We start from the raw sequence: 12,329 nt of genomic DNA on the forward strand, positions 1-12,329 counted from the left end.
AGAAAAAAAAAAAAAGGAGCAAGGACAAGTGGGAAGGCATTCTGGTTAGTGTTCAGAAAGTAGGCTCAGGATGAATATAATTCCAATCCCAAAGGATTTACCAGAATGGATTAAACCAAGGACTGGCAGCTACCAAGTAGAGGTACATGAAAGGAAGATCTTCTTTGTATGTATGTATGTATGTATTTATTTATTTTACATCCCACTCACTGCCCCTCCCCCCCGCTGACCCTCTTTTAGGTCCCCCTTCTCCTTCTCCTCTGAGAGGGTGGTATCTCCCCTGAGTATCCCCCCCCACTCTGGCACATCAAGTCTCTGAGGGACTTCTCTCCCACTGCGACCACACAAGGCAACCCAGTTAGAAGAACATATCCCACAGACAGGCAACAGCTTTTGGAATAGGCCTGCTCCAGTTGTTCAGGACCTTCATGAAGACCAAGGTACGTTTCTGCTGTATATGTGCAGAGTGCCTAGGTCCAGCCCATGTATGCTCTTTGTTTGGTGGTTCAGACTCTGAGAGCCCCAAGAGTCCAAGTTAGTTGACTCTGTTGGTCTTCCTGTGAAGTTCCTGTACCCTTTAGGGCCCCAATCCTTCTCCTAATTCTTCCATAAGAGTCCCCAAGATCCATCCACTGTTTGGCTGTGGGTATTAGTTTGTATCTATCTGAGTCAGCTACTAGTGGAGCCTCTCAGAGGACAGCCATGCTAAAGTCCTTGTCTGCAAACTAACAGAGTGTCCTCAATAGTGTCAGGGATTGGTGCTCACCCCTGGGATGAGTCTTTAGTTAGGCAGGTTATTGGTTGGCTGTTTCTGCAGTCTCTGCTACATCCCCCAACCCTGCATTTCTTGTAGACAGGATAAATTTGGGGTTGAAAGTTTTAAGGTTGGGTTGGTGTCCCTGTCGCTCCACTAGAGTTCCTGCCTAGCTATGGAAGATGGCCTCTTCAGGTTCCATATCCCCACTGCTATGAGTCACAGTTAAGATCACCCCATTGATTCTTGGGCACCTCCCTTATCCTAGGTCTCAGTCATTTCCTGGAGATGGTTCTCCACTCCCATCAGTTGCAGATTTCCATTCATTTTCATGGCTATCTGGCCACCACCCCAAAACCACCCCCCCCACCCCCATTCCTCTCCATACTTGATCTGAACCCTTTCATTCCCTTCCTCATCCCCTCTCTCACCCAGGTCCCTCCTTCCATCTGCCTCTTATGCCCTCTTCTAAGTGGGATTGAAGCATCTTCCCTTGGTGGAAGATCTTCTTAAAGCCCTTTTAGATCTTATGTCTAGCATAGTGTTAAGAAGCCCTTCTGTTTTAATGTTGTTGTATCACTTCACATGGGAGTCTACATCCTTTCACTTCAGATAGAGAGGACAATAACAAATTCATGATTTCAGCAAGTGAGCTTGGTGAGCCCGGAAGTTTATTGGGATCACTTACCAGATTGTAACTGACTCAGGCAGCTATGTTCCTGAAAAGCCACCTCAACAAACAGGATGATGATGCAGCTTCATGGAATCCCTGTAACCTGTGCCCAGCGTCTCTGCCTAAGAGTCTCTTGTCTTCCCTAGCTTGTTTGTTTTTCATCTAATCCCTGGTGGGGACCTCATGAGTCTTGTAACTTTTTTTTTTTTAAAGATTTATTTATTATATATGAATACACAGTAGCTGTCTTCAGACACACCAGAAGAGGGCATCAGATCTCATTACAGATGGTTGTGAGCCATCATGTGGTTGCTGGGATTTGAACTCAGGACCTCTGGAAGTGCAGTCAGTGCTCTTAACCACTGAGCCATCTCTCCAGCCCGAGTCTTGTAACTTTTGTGAGCTTCCTGAGTCTTGTGAGGTTACTATTTCTTTAAAAATATTTTGTATGTGGGGTGGTGGTGGTGTGGTGTGGTGTGTGGGGGTCATATGTCACAGTGTGCCTGTAGAAGTCAGAGGACAGCTTACAGCAATCCACAACAGGTTTTCCTTAAAATATGTGGGTACTAGAGATCAACAATGGTTGTCTGGCTTGGCCACAGATCCCTTTAGTTGCTGAGATGTTTGACGGCCCTCCTGTCAGTTCCATGAGCCTCATGAGTGTCCTGCCTCATTCATGAGAGGATATTTCAACCCAGAGGAAATGGCTACACAGTATATGCTTCTCTTTCTGCTGGCTTTTACACTCTCCTGCCCCTTCTTTTGTGATGTTCCTGGGGCCTTGGAGGGGAGGGTCAATGTAAATGTGTGGTTACTGTCTTCTCTGTCTGTCTGAACCTTGGGTACTACACCACACAATAGACATTTATTCTCAGAAATTGACTGGTGAGTTTATGCAGTAACCATCTCCCATTGCAAAAGGGACATTTCCTCCCATTAGTGAGGCTGAGAGTAGCAGTCTGAGCGTAAACACAAATGTTTAGAAATCAGTCTGAGAGACACATGCCTGTTTAATGAAACAGTGATAGCTCCCCACTGTAGCCTGTGACCTCCTCAGTCATGACTGTGTCCTGTGCCTGTAGCACTATTCAGGGTTCCTTCCTGTGATGTGAGCCTTAATTCAGGTGGAATTTGCTGCTGCCACCACCACCACTGCCACCACCACCACCTCTTCTACCTCAGAACTCAGGATTGACTTCTGTAAAGCCACACCACAGCATGACACTGACACTGAGGAGGCCCCAGACTAAACTGGGGATTCTTTGAGGTTGATGTTTACCAGCTGAGTCCAGCAGAGGGCGACATTATACCATCAGTTTGATTCATTTCCACCTTAATGTATAATGTATTTGCTCACCCGGTTGCTCACCGTAGTGACCTTAAATGAGTTATGTTGTGTCATCAGTGTTACTCTGATCATATGAAACACCTTGTTTCTCAATACACAGTATGGTATGGTTGGAGTTTTGTTGTCAGATCAAAATATATTTCTTGTCTCCATACTTTGCATTAAATACTCCAAATTAGTTAAGAATAAAAGTATCAATTCTGTAGGAGCATTTTTTTTGTTTACTTAAGAAATTATCTTTTCTTAAAATTTCATAAATTAATATCTTTTAAAATTTTGTTTTATTTAAATTTGTGGTCTCCTTTGTCCTAAGAATGCACAGACTTACTTGGCATGGTGCACTTCTTGTAATCCAGCACTCAGGAGGCAGAGAGGATTGTGAGTTCAAGGCCGTCCAGGGCTGTACAGTGATACCCTGTATTAAAACAAGCAAAGAGCAAGAGAACTGGAAGCACATACTCGAAGTTTTGCATGCATTTATAGATCCTTGGATTTTTCTGAGTTGGATTCTTTGGTAAAATCTTCCTCTCTGCTAATGTCCTTATTTATTCTAACGGATCGTGATTTCTATTGTGTTATCTTGTTTAAGATAATCATGTGTGTGTAGGCCTGAGCTGGCTGTCTTATGATTCAACAGTTATATTTTCTCCTTTCTCTTCATTTTCCTTGCTTTTTCAACATAAAATTTGTACAGCAGACACCCCTCCTACATATACAACACACCAAAGGTCTACGTTATTCTGCTGCTCTTCCTGAACTTAGAAAGGCTGGTTTAAAGTTTCCCTTAGCATCAATGGCCCCTGATAAGTTGGTTATAACTTTGTTCAGTCTCTGTGAGGTCCTTGGTCCAGGGGTTTTAGGTATGTATGTGTATTTGCAGAAGCCAGAGGTCAACCTTGGAATTCTCATTGACCTGGGGCTTGCCAATTTGGCTAAGCTGGCTAGCTGGCTAGCTGGCCAAAGCTCCAGGAACCTACTTTTTACCACTGTAAGTCAGCAGGCCTGGCTTTTTTACATGAGTTCTGGGGATCAGACTCACGTCCTCATGCTTTTGGTGGCAAGCATTTTACTAACAGGTACTTTCTCAGCCTTAGAGGCTGCAACTGTGTCTGTGTGATGTGCAGTTGCACACAGCCTGTGAGTGCATTCCAGAGGAGGACTTTAGGTATCCTGCCATGTAACTCCCTGCCCTATTGCCTTGAGACAGTGTCTCGTTGAACCTGAAGCTAGGCAACAGCCAGCAAGTACCAGCAAGCCTCCTGCCTTCCCCTCCCCACAGGACTGGGATTACCAATTCATATGCAGCACAACTGGCCTCTTAAATAGGTGCAGGGGATTTGAACTTGTTTTCTTGCTTGAACAGCAAGTTCTCTCGCCCACTGGACCATCTTTCCAGTCCCCAGGCTACAACTTTAAAAACCTTAGCACACAACAAGTATGTTTATGCAGCCATCCAAATCCATCTCCTATAAGATGTAACTCTAAGGGCTTGCCCCATGGGTTACCAGCACATATAATTTTGCACTTTTTACAGTCATGGAGAAGGCAGTCAGGCGACTCAGCAAGTTAACAGTGGTCCCCAAGGCCCAGATGGTAGAAGGGATAGAACCAATGCTCATAAATTGTCCTCTGACCTCAGCATGCACACCATGGCATGCACAAATGCCCATGTGCACATACATGTGTACACACACATAAGATTGCAATAATAGTAAGAGTCATGGAATCATGGAGCTTTAAGACACCTTGCTAGTCATGTGTAACAGGGCTTCCTAGCTTTCCATGGCATCTAATTTAAAAGATGATCGTTATGTACATTGTTGTGATTATCACAGCCCTTATGAGAGCACCTCTCCAGGTGCAAACCTGGTGATACCTTTTGAGAATGACTGCCAGAAGGTCTGTGAGTTCCCAACCTTCGCACATAGGGTGGTCACCTTTAAACAGTTTGAAAGTTCTTGCTGGGGTGTGTGTGTGTGTGTGTGTTCTGTATTGGGGGAGGGAGCCCATGTGTCCACAGTGTGTGGAGATCTGAGGACAGCTTGTTTTCTCCCACCTTTGTAGAGGTTCCAGGGATCCATTTCACTTTGCCAGGTTGCACAGCAAGTGACTTTACCTGCTACACCATCTTGCCAATTGTTTAAAAGTAGTATGACATTCATTCATTTATCATGTATGAGTGTATGCATGTTATGCAGCCATTCAAATCCATCTTTCTATAGGATGTAACTCTTAAGAGTTCGCCCTGTGAGTTACCAGTATATACAATTTTGCACTTTGGAGAGTCATGGAGAAGGCAGTGAGATGGCTGTCACATGTTATGTGTACATGTGTACATGCCGTGGTGCATATGTGCTAGTTAGAAGGCAGCTTGTGGGAGTTGGCTCTCTCCTACCATATGGGCCCTAGGGATTGAATTCTGGTCATCTTTTTTAGAGACAAGTGCCTTTACCTGTTGAACTGTCTCAGGGGCCCTCTTTAAGTTAGTTTAATGTAGCTCTACTGTATGGATTGGCAAAAAGGATAATTTTTTTCCATCCTTAAGAATGGTGACCACTTGTCTAGCCATCACATCTTCATTTGAAAAAGAAAGCCCAGAGCTCATAGAGGTCAATGTCCCATCTTATATTTATTGGAATTTGAATGTGTTTTCCTGCTCTTTTCAAAACACTATGGAAAGCCATGCTATCTCTTCATCCTGTAAATGTATGTGTATTTGACTTTACCTGACCTTTTTGGCTCCATGAGAATAACCTTTTCTTAACTACTTACATTGTTTTTATAATCTGTACACAAGGCCAGAGGCTTCACTAGGTGTTTTCTCACATGTGTATTATACTTTGTTCTAACCCCAGCAGTGGTCATGTAGGGCTAGACCACCATGGAAATGGACTGTATATTGGGCCCAGGAATGCAGTTGAAAGCATAGTCAAGGATGTGTTTTAATTGATTAAAGACAAAGATTTACTTTCTAGCTTTGCCTTTTTCCTGGCCTGTCTCCAGTTGGTGTAGGTGGAGACAGGAAGGAAGAGGTTGGTTGCTATGACTCTCCACCATGTGGATGGATGCACAGGCTGCATTAAGAACATAAATAGCCCTTAAAAATTAGAAGTCTCTTGTTTTGATTTCCATGTTTCTATCCCTGTGAATTATCATACAGCATCTTTAGAACTTATAGTCAGAATCAGTAATGTATACAATTTAAAGGAAAGCATGACGAAGCAAATCCCTTAAATGTGTCTCTGTTGGAGGTACCACAGTAGCATACGGCCACTTGCCAACTGTGGAGATCCTTATGACATGGTTTTCGAGTACATTAACTTTTAGGACTGTGGTCTAGTGCACTAAGTGTCAGAAAGAAGGAACTTCTAATTTAGGCTCTTCCTGTTTCTGGTTTGAATGACAGAGAGTCAACCATCTTTTAAATTTTTTTTTTTCATTTTGTTTTGACTGATATAATCACTTTGCTTTAGATTTAGTAATTCTGTCACGATTGTATCTGAAAGTCATGTATAATAATGACAGTAAATTGTGTATGATTTATACTTATGTGAATTTGTAAAGCATAGTTCACATATAAAACAGCTACGTAAGTACTGTGTTTTTTAGGAGATAAATTATGTTTTCTTAGCAAGATAAAACTCTTTTCTTAGGAAAGTAAGCCACTGCCATTTATTGAGTATTTGTATAGGCAATCTCACTCAGGCATCACAGCTCTCAGGGAAGGCTGGGCTTTTATCTCTGTTTTTCTGTGATGAAATTGAAACTGAAGGTTTCATTACTGATGAATAGTAGAGCTGGGATTTGAACTTTGAACTTGCCTACCCCAAAGAGAATACTTTTAGTTGTCGTTTGCCATACTGCTCATGCTGTGATTTGGTAAGATTTTAAACATGGGTTGTGTTTTATGTTTCCAGGACAGATACACCTTTTTTGGTACTTTCTCCAAATACTGTGATATCTTCAAAGTTAGGGAAAGAATCCTTGGCTTTTTGTCTGTTTTTAAATGAAACAAGGGCTCTTGTAATATTTTAACAAGAGACATAATTTAAAGGCATAGGGAGATGGCTCAGTCAGTAAAGTGCTTGCCACACAAGCTTGAGGCCCTGAGTCTGATTCTCATGCCCATGTACAAAGATCTCTAGTACCCAAACACCAAGCCAGGAGCACTGGATGAAGTATGCTTGTGATCCCAGCACTAAGGAGGTGGAGGAGACAAGAGGATTCCCAGAGCTGGCTGGCCAGCCAGCTTAGTCTAATTACTGAGTCCAGGTCCTCAGTGAGAGAGTATGCCTCACAGAAACAGGTGGAGAGCTTCAGAGGAGCAGCACCCAGCTGCCCTCTGACATCCACATGTGCACACACACCCTTGTAGCACCAACATATAGATAGATGATAGGATGAGCGATAAGTTGCCAGTTTTTATGTTCTTAATAACTAAAGTTTTGTAAATTAATGAGATAAAAATTAAAAGCTCAAGCTTTGTTAATAGGTGACTAGAATTTGTACAAAAGGTATTAAATTCTTTATTATTGTTGCATGTGTGCATGGTGTCTAACTCTGTGTGTGTGTGTGTGTGTGTGTGTGTGTGTGTGTGTGTGTGTGTCCACATGTGCCATGTCATGGTGTGCCTATGGAAGTCATAGGGACTAGACTCTCAACTGGAGTTGTGAACTGCCACTGGGAATTGAACTCAGGTCCTCTGAAAGACCAGCCATACTCTTGACCACTGAACTATCTCTTCAGCCCCTTTCTCACATTTTAAAAATCTTTATTTATTTGTTTGGCTTGATGCAAGGTCTTTCTGTGTAGCCCTTGCTAGCCCAGAGCTCAGCAATATACCTGCCTCTCTAGCTCCCGTGTGTTGGGATTAAAGGCCTGTGCCACCATGACTCCCCCCATTTTTATTTTGTTAATCATGCATGCATGCACACAAGTGTGGAGTTTGTAGAGGCTGGAGGTCGGATCCCTTGAAGCTGGTGTTACAAGCAGCTGCGACCTGCCTGGGGCGGGAGCTAGGAATTCCAGACACTTAGAATGTGAATATATTATAAGGTTATATGATGGAAAAGTGCTAGGTAGAGGAGAAATTTGGGGAAATTTTGTTATTAATTAAACTCACAAAAGTATTTTATCATCTTTTTTTTTTTTTTTGAGACAGTCCTAAGTAGCCCAGGCTAACCTCAAACTATGTCTGAAACTGAGGATGATCTTCAACTCCTGACCTTCCTGCTTCTACCTCTTGAGTGCGTCATGTGTGCTAGGCAAGCATGCTACATTCAAGCCACATCCCTAGCCCGGACGTAATCATCTCCGAACCAGAAGACTAGTCCTTTTCACTCAGTCAGCCTCAGAGTAAATGGTTATGTTTTCATACATGTGTCATTGTGTTCTGCTCATCTTTGCTTCTGCTATTCTTCTACCCACCCTGTCTTCTCTTTTAAAATTAATTTTTTGAAACATTTTACTTACTCAATTTTGTATGTGACATTTTACTTATTTTGTATGTGTGAGAATGAAGAAACACGTGTGCTGTGGCATGCATGTGGAAGTGAGAGGGAGACTCAGTGGAACTGGCTCACACTTTCCAGCTCTGTGGGTTTCGGAACCTGAACTCAGGCACCTGCCTTGCCTGTGGTGTCTTCACCCGCTGAGCCATTACACAGTCCTAATGTTATAAAGAGTGTTAAAAAAAATACGTGTTTTTATGTGTTTGTGCCCAAGTGTATATGTATATGCATATCCACCACAGTGGTCAGAAGAGGGTGTCGGGTCCCCTAGAACTGGAATTAGAAGGTTGTGAGCCACCATGTGGGTGCTGCGAACTCAACTCATGTCCTTTGCAAGAACAGCAAAACCTCTTACCCTCTGAGTCATCTCTCCAGTACCCCAAATGTCTTTGTTTAATTATTTTGCTTTCCATTCTTCAGGAATTTGACTGAAGTGTCCCATACAGCCAGCCTCTGTGATTAGACCTAGCCTTTAGACAGGTCGTCATCAAATTATTCTTAGGAATCTGGGGTTTTCTTCTTTCTTCTCTCACTTGCTTTTAAGCTCTGTCGGGTTCTCCCTTCCCCACCTTCCTTCACCTTTCTGCGCATGTTATGTCAAGGTGTCCTAATAAAGATATTGTCAGGGTCTGCACTGAACAGAACTTAGAATTCTGCCTTTTCTCCCCAGGAACTTTTAAAAAAGGTTTTGTTGTTGTTGTTGAGAATTTCATACATTTATATATTTATGTTGTTTCTGGCCTTTCTTCTGCTCCTTCAGCTTCTTCTCTGTCCCCCTTTTAAGTTCGTGACCTCTTCCTATAATTATTATTATGACACATATGCTTGCATTCATGTATGATTTCCAAGAGTCTATAGTGGAAAGAAAGAACTAACTTTCATATGTACATCTGTGTGCACACACAGGGAGTGGGGGTGGGTGAAAACCTACTGAGCTCATTATTAATGTTCTAATGTCCATGTGTCTGGGGCTGACCACTTGAGATTGAATAACCTATGGGGGCTTGTCCCCAGAGAGACTGGTCTTCCCTCTCTCTCAGCCGTTATTTATTTGTAGCGCTTCATATTGTGACTAAAAATCCTTTATTGTGTTAGCATGTGGACTGGTGGTGTTCTTATGTGGTTTTGTTTAGGCAATCCTAGTGTTGGGATTTCGTGAGCACAGCATCCCTGTCATGTCTAGTGGGCATTATCTAGCAGCAAGAATCCTGGTTCTTGTGCTCTTGCAATTTTTCGCCCATTCTTAGTGATGTTCCCTGAACTCAGGTGTAGGGTTGTATTGTCAGAGCACCAACATGGGCTGGGCACCTCATGGCCACTCCTCTGCATTTTGACCAATATGGGTCACCTGTAGTGACCAGAGATCTCTTGCTATGTTTGTCACTGTTGTGGTTCATAGGTTTTATAGCTCTGTAGGACTGTTGATTGTTGTTTCCCTTGGTACCTTGCATGGTGCCTTTGGATGCTATGAGGAAGCTAGTCCTCAGGGAAACTTCTAGGTCAGTTCCAGCTTGACTCCTCCAAGTCTTGCTTCCAGAATGTAGTGTCTTCACAATAGGGTCTTATCTTCAAGTTCTGGAAGGCAACCAAAGGTGAGACAGTAGCCTATATTGCTTTGGGGAATTTCTTAGGCTCCACTGAACAACAACTTGGAGGGGTTTCCCATGTTTAGCATGGGGTTTTTTTTTTTTTGTTAGATAGTCTGTGACACTTGTAGGGGAGTATCACCCTCACTTAAACTGTCTGTTTATCCATTTATATATACACATGTATATATACATATGTATTTAAACACATAAAGTAATGTTTCTTTATGGCTTTTTCGAACATTCACAGTGTTCTTTACCGCTGTTTTCTCCTTTTCCCTCTGTTTTCTCCTCCCTCTGCCCTCCCCTGTTAAGAGTCCCTCCATTTCCTCTCTTAGAGATGGTATGTCCTACAGTTACACTTTGTTGATGGGTGTGATTAGATTTGCCTTGCTCTTTTGCCTTTTTTGACCTGCACATCTGTTGCCAAGCATTACTAGCTTGAAGCCAGGCCTCTACAGATTCTGTTCCATTCAAATATTCATCATATTATTTGCCTTAAAGTTTTTTGCCTAAAACTAGAAGTAAACATTTGGAAAAGACAAGGAAGGCTCCAAGAATTCCTCTTTGTTAAAATGATGTCCAGAAGCTGCTCAGAAGGCTGGGTGTGTTGGCACATGCTGAGATCCCAGCACTAAGCTGAGGCTGCAGCGCTGCAATGTGATGCCAGCCAGGGCTGCATGGAGAGAGTTACAAGCCATCCAGGACTGCATAGCAAGCACTTGTTTGAAAAAAATAACTAAAGAACCAATTTAGAGGCAGCTTTGGCCATATTGGACTGTAATCTTAGCTACTTAGGAAGCTGAGACAGGAAAATTATGAGTTCAAAGACAGCCTGAGTAAGTTAGTGAAACCCTGACTCAGGATACAAAAAGAACAGGGACTGTAGCTCGGTGCTGGCGTGCTTGGCCTAGTAGGTGCCAGGCCCTAGATTAAGTTTCTAGTATTACAAGGGGAGGAGGAAGTAGAAGAAAAAGAAGAGGAAGAGGAGGAAGAGGTAGAAGAAGAAGAAATAAACATCTCTATTTTTAAATTATTGTACAAAGCTTCAGATACTGTGTGTTATAAAAACAATGAGCATTTTTGTTGATTATTTCATTTTAGTTTTTCAGTTATACAAGGGAGCACATTTTCTACAAGGTGCTTAATTTGCCTGTGCCACTTGCTATAAAATAGGAAAGAGGACTTTAGCCCAGTTCCAGTTCTAAGAGAGTTCCAGCTGTCTTCGAATCTTATATTTCCGAGAATACTTCTTCTTTCCTACCTCCTGTTTTCTAGAGCAGCATTTTAGTGTATTTTCTATACTTTTGATACATGCATAAAACATGTATGCTGTATTTGGGCTTTAATGAGGCATTCATGCTCTATGAAATTGCAACAACGTGATGAATTCTTCAATACAGAGCTCACACATGGTTCAGTTACATTGACTTAAATAGTTCAATACCAATGAACTGGCACTTAGATCCCCTTCAGGTTTTATGACAAGTGAAATCCGTAGTGAGAGTCATTGCATCAGCAGCAGTTTGTTTACAATGAGAAATGCTGAACCAAAGGAAACAGACATCTTAAATATGCTAAATCCGTACAAGCTGATCTATAGGGGAAACAGCTTATAGATGTGTGTTGCAGCTTCATGCCTTCACTAACCTAGGACTGTCGTAGTCTAAAATACTTTCTAACCAACTTTCAGAAGTTTTCTTGTTTTATTTTTATTTGATTTTCAACCATTTTTTTTTGTATTTTTATAGGTGTTTTATTTTTAAATTTTTATTTACTTTAGTATCTTATGTGAGTGTTTTGCCTGCATGTGTGTTTGTGTACTAAATGCATGCCTGTACCTGAGGAGGACAGAAAAGGGGTTTGGGTTCCCTAGGAGTAGAGTTTCTAAAGGTTGTAACCTACTATATGGACTCTGCGAATTGAACTTCTCCAATAACAATCAATTGCTCTTAACCACTGAGTCAATTTTACTTTTTAGACAGGTTCTCATGCAATCCAGGCTGCCCTTCAACTTGCTATGTTGTCTGAGATGTCCATTGTTGAGAGTGAGGTACAATGTGTGCTTTGAGCTGTAGTAACGTTTCTTTTATGAATGTGGGTGCCCTTGCATTTGGAGCATAGATGTTCAGAATTGAGAGTTCATCTTGGTAGATTTTTCCTTTGATGAGTATGAAGTGTCCTTCCTTATCTTTTTTGATAACTTTTGGTTGAAAGTCAATTTTATTCCTTATTAGAAAAGCTACTCCAGCTTGTTTCTTGTGACCATTTGCTAGAATTGTTTTTCAGCCTTTTACTCTGAGGTAGTGTCTGTCTTTGTCACTGAGGTGCATTTCCTGTATGCAGCAAAATGCTGGGTCCTGTTTACATATCCACTCTGTTAGTCTGTGTCTTTTTATTGGGGAATTGAGTCCATTGATGCTAAGAGATATTAAGGATCAGTGATGGTTGCTTCCTG

Source organism: Grammomys surdaster, unplaced genomic scaffold (assembly GCF_004785775.1).
Source record: "Grammomys surdaster isolate TR1022 unplaced genomic scaffold, NIH_TR_1.0 166434, whole genome shotgun sequence".
In the NCBI taxonomy this organism is placed as follows: domain Eukaryota; kingdom Metazoa; phylum Chordata; class Mammalia; order Rodentia; family Muridae; genus Grammomys; species Grammomys surdaster.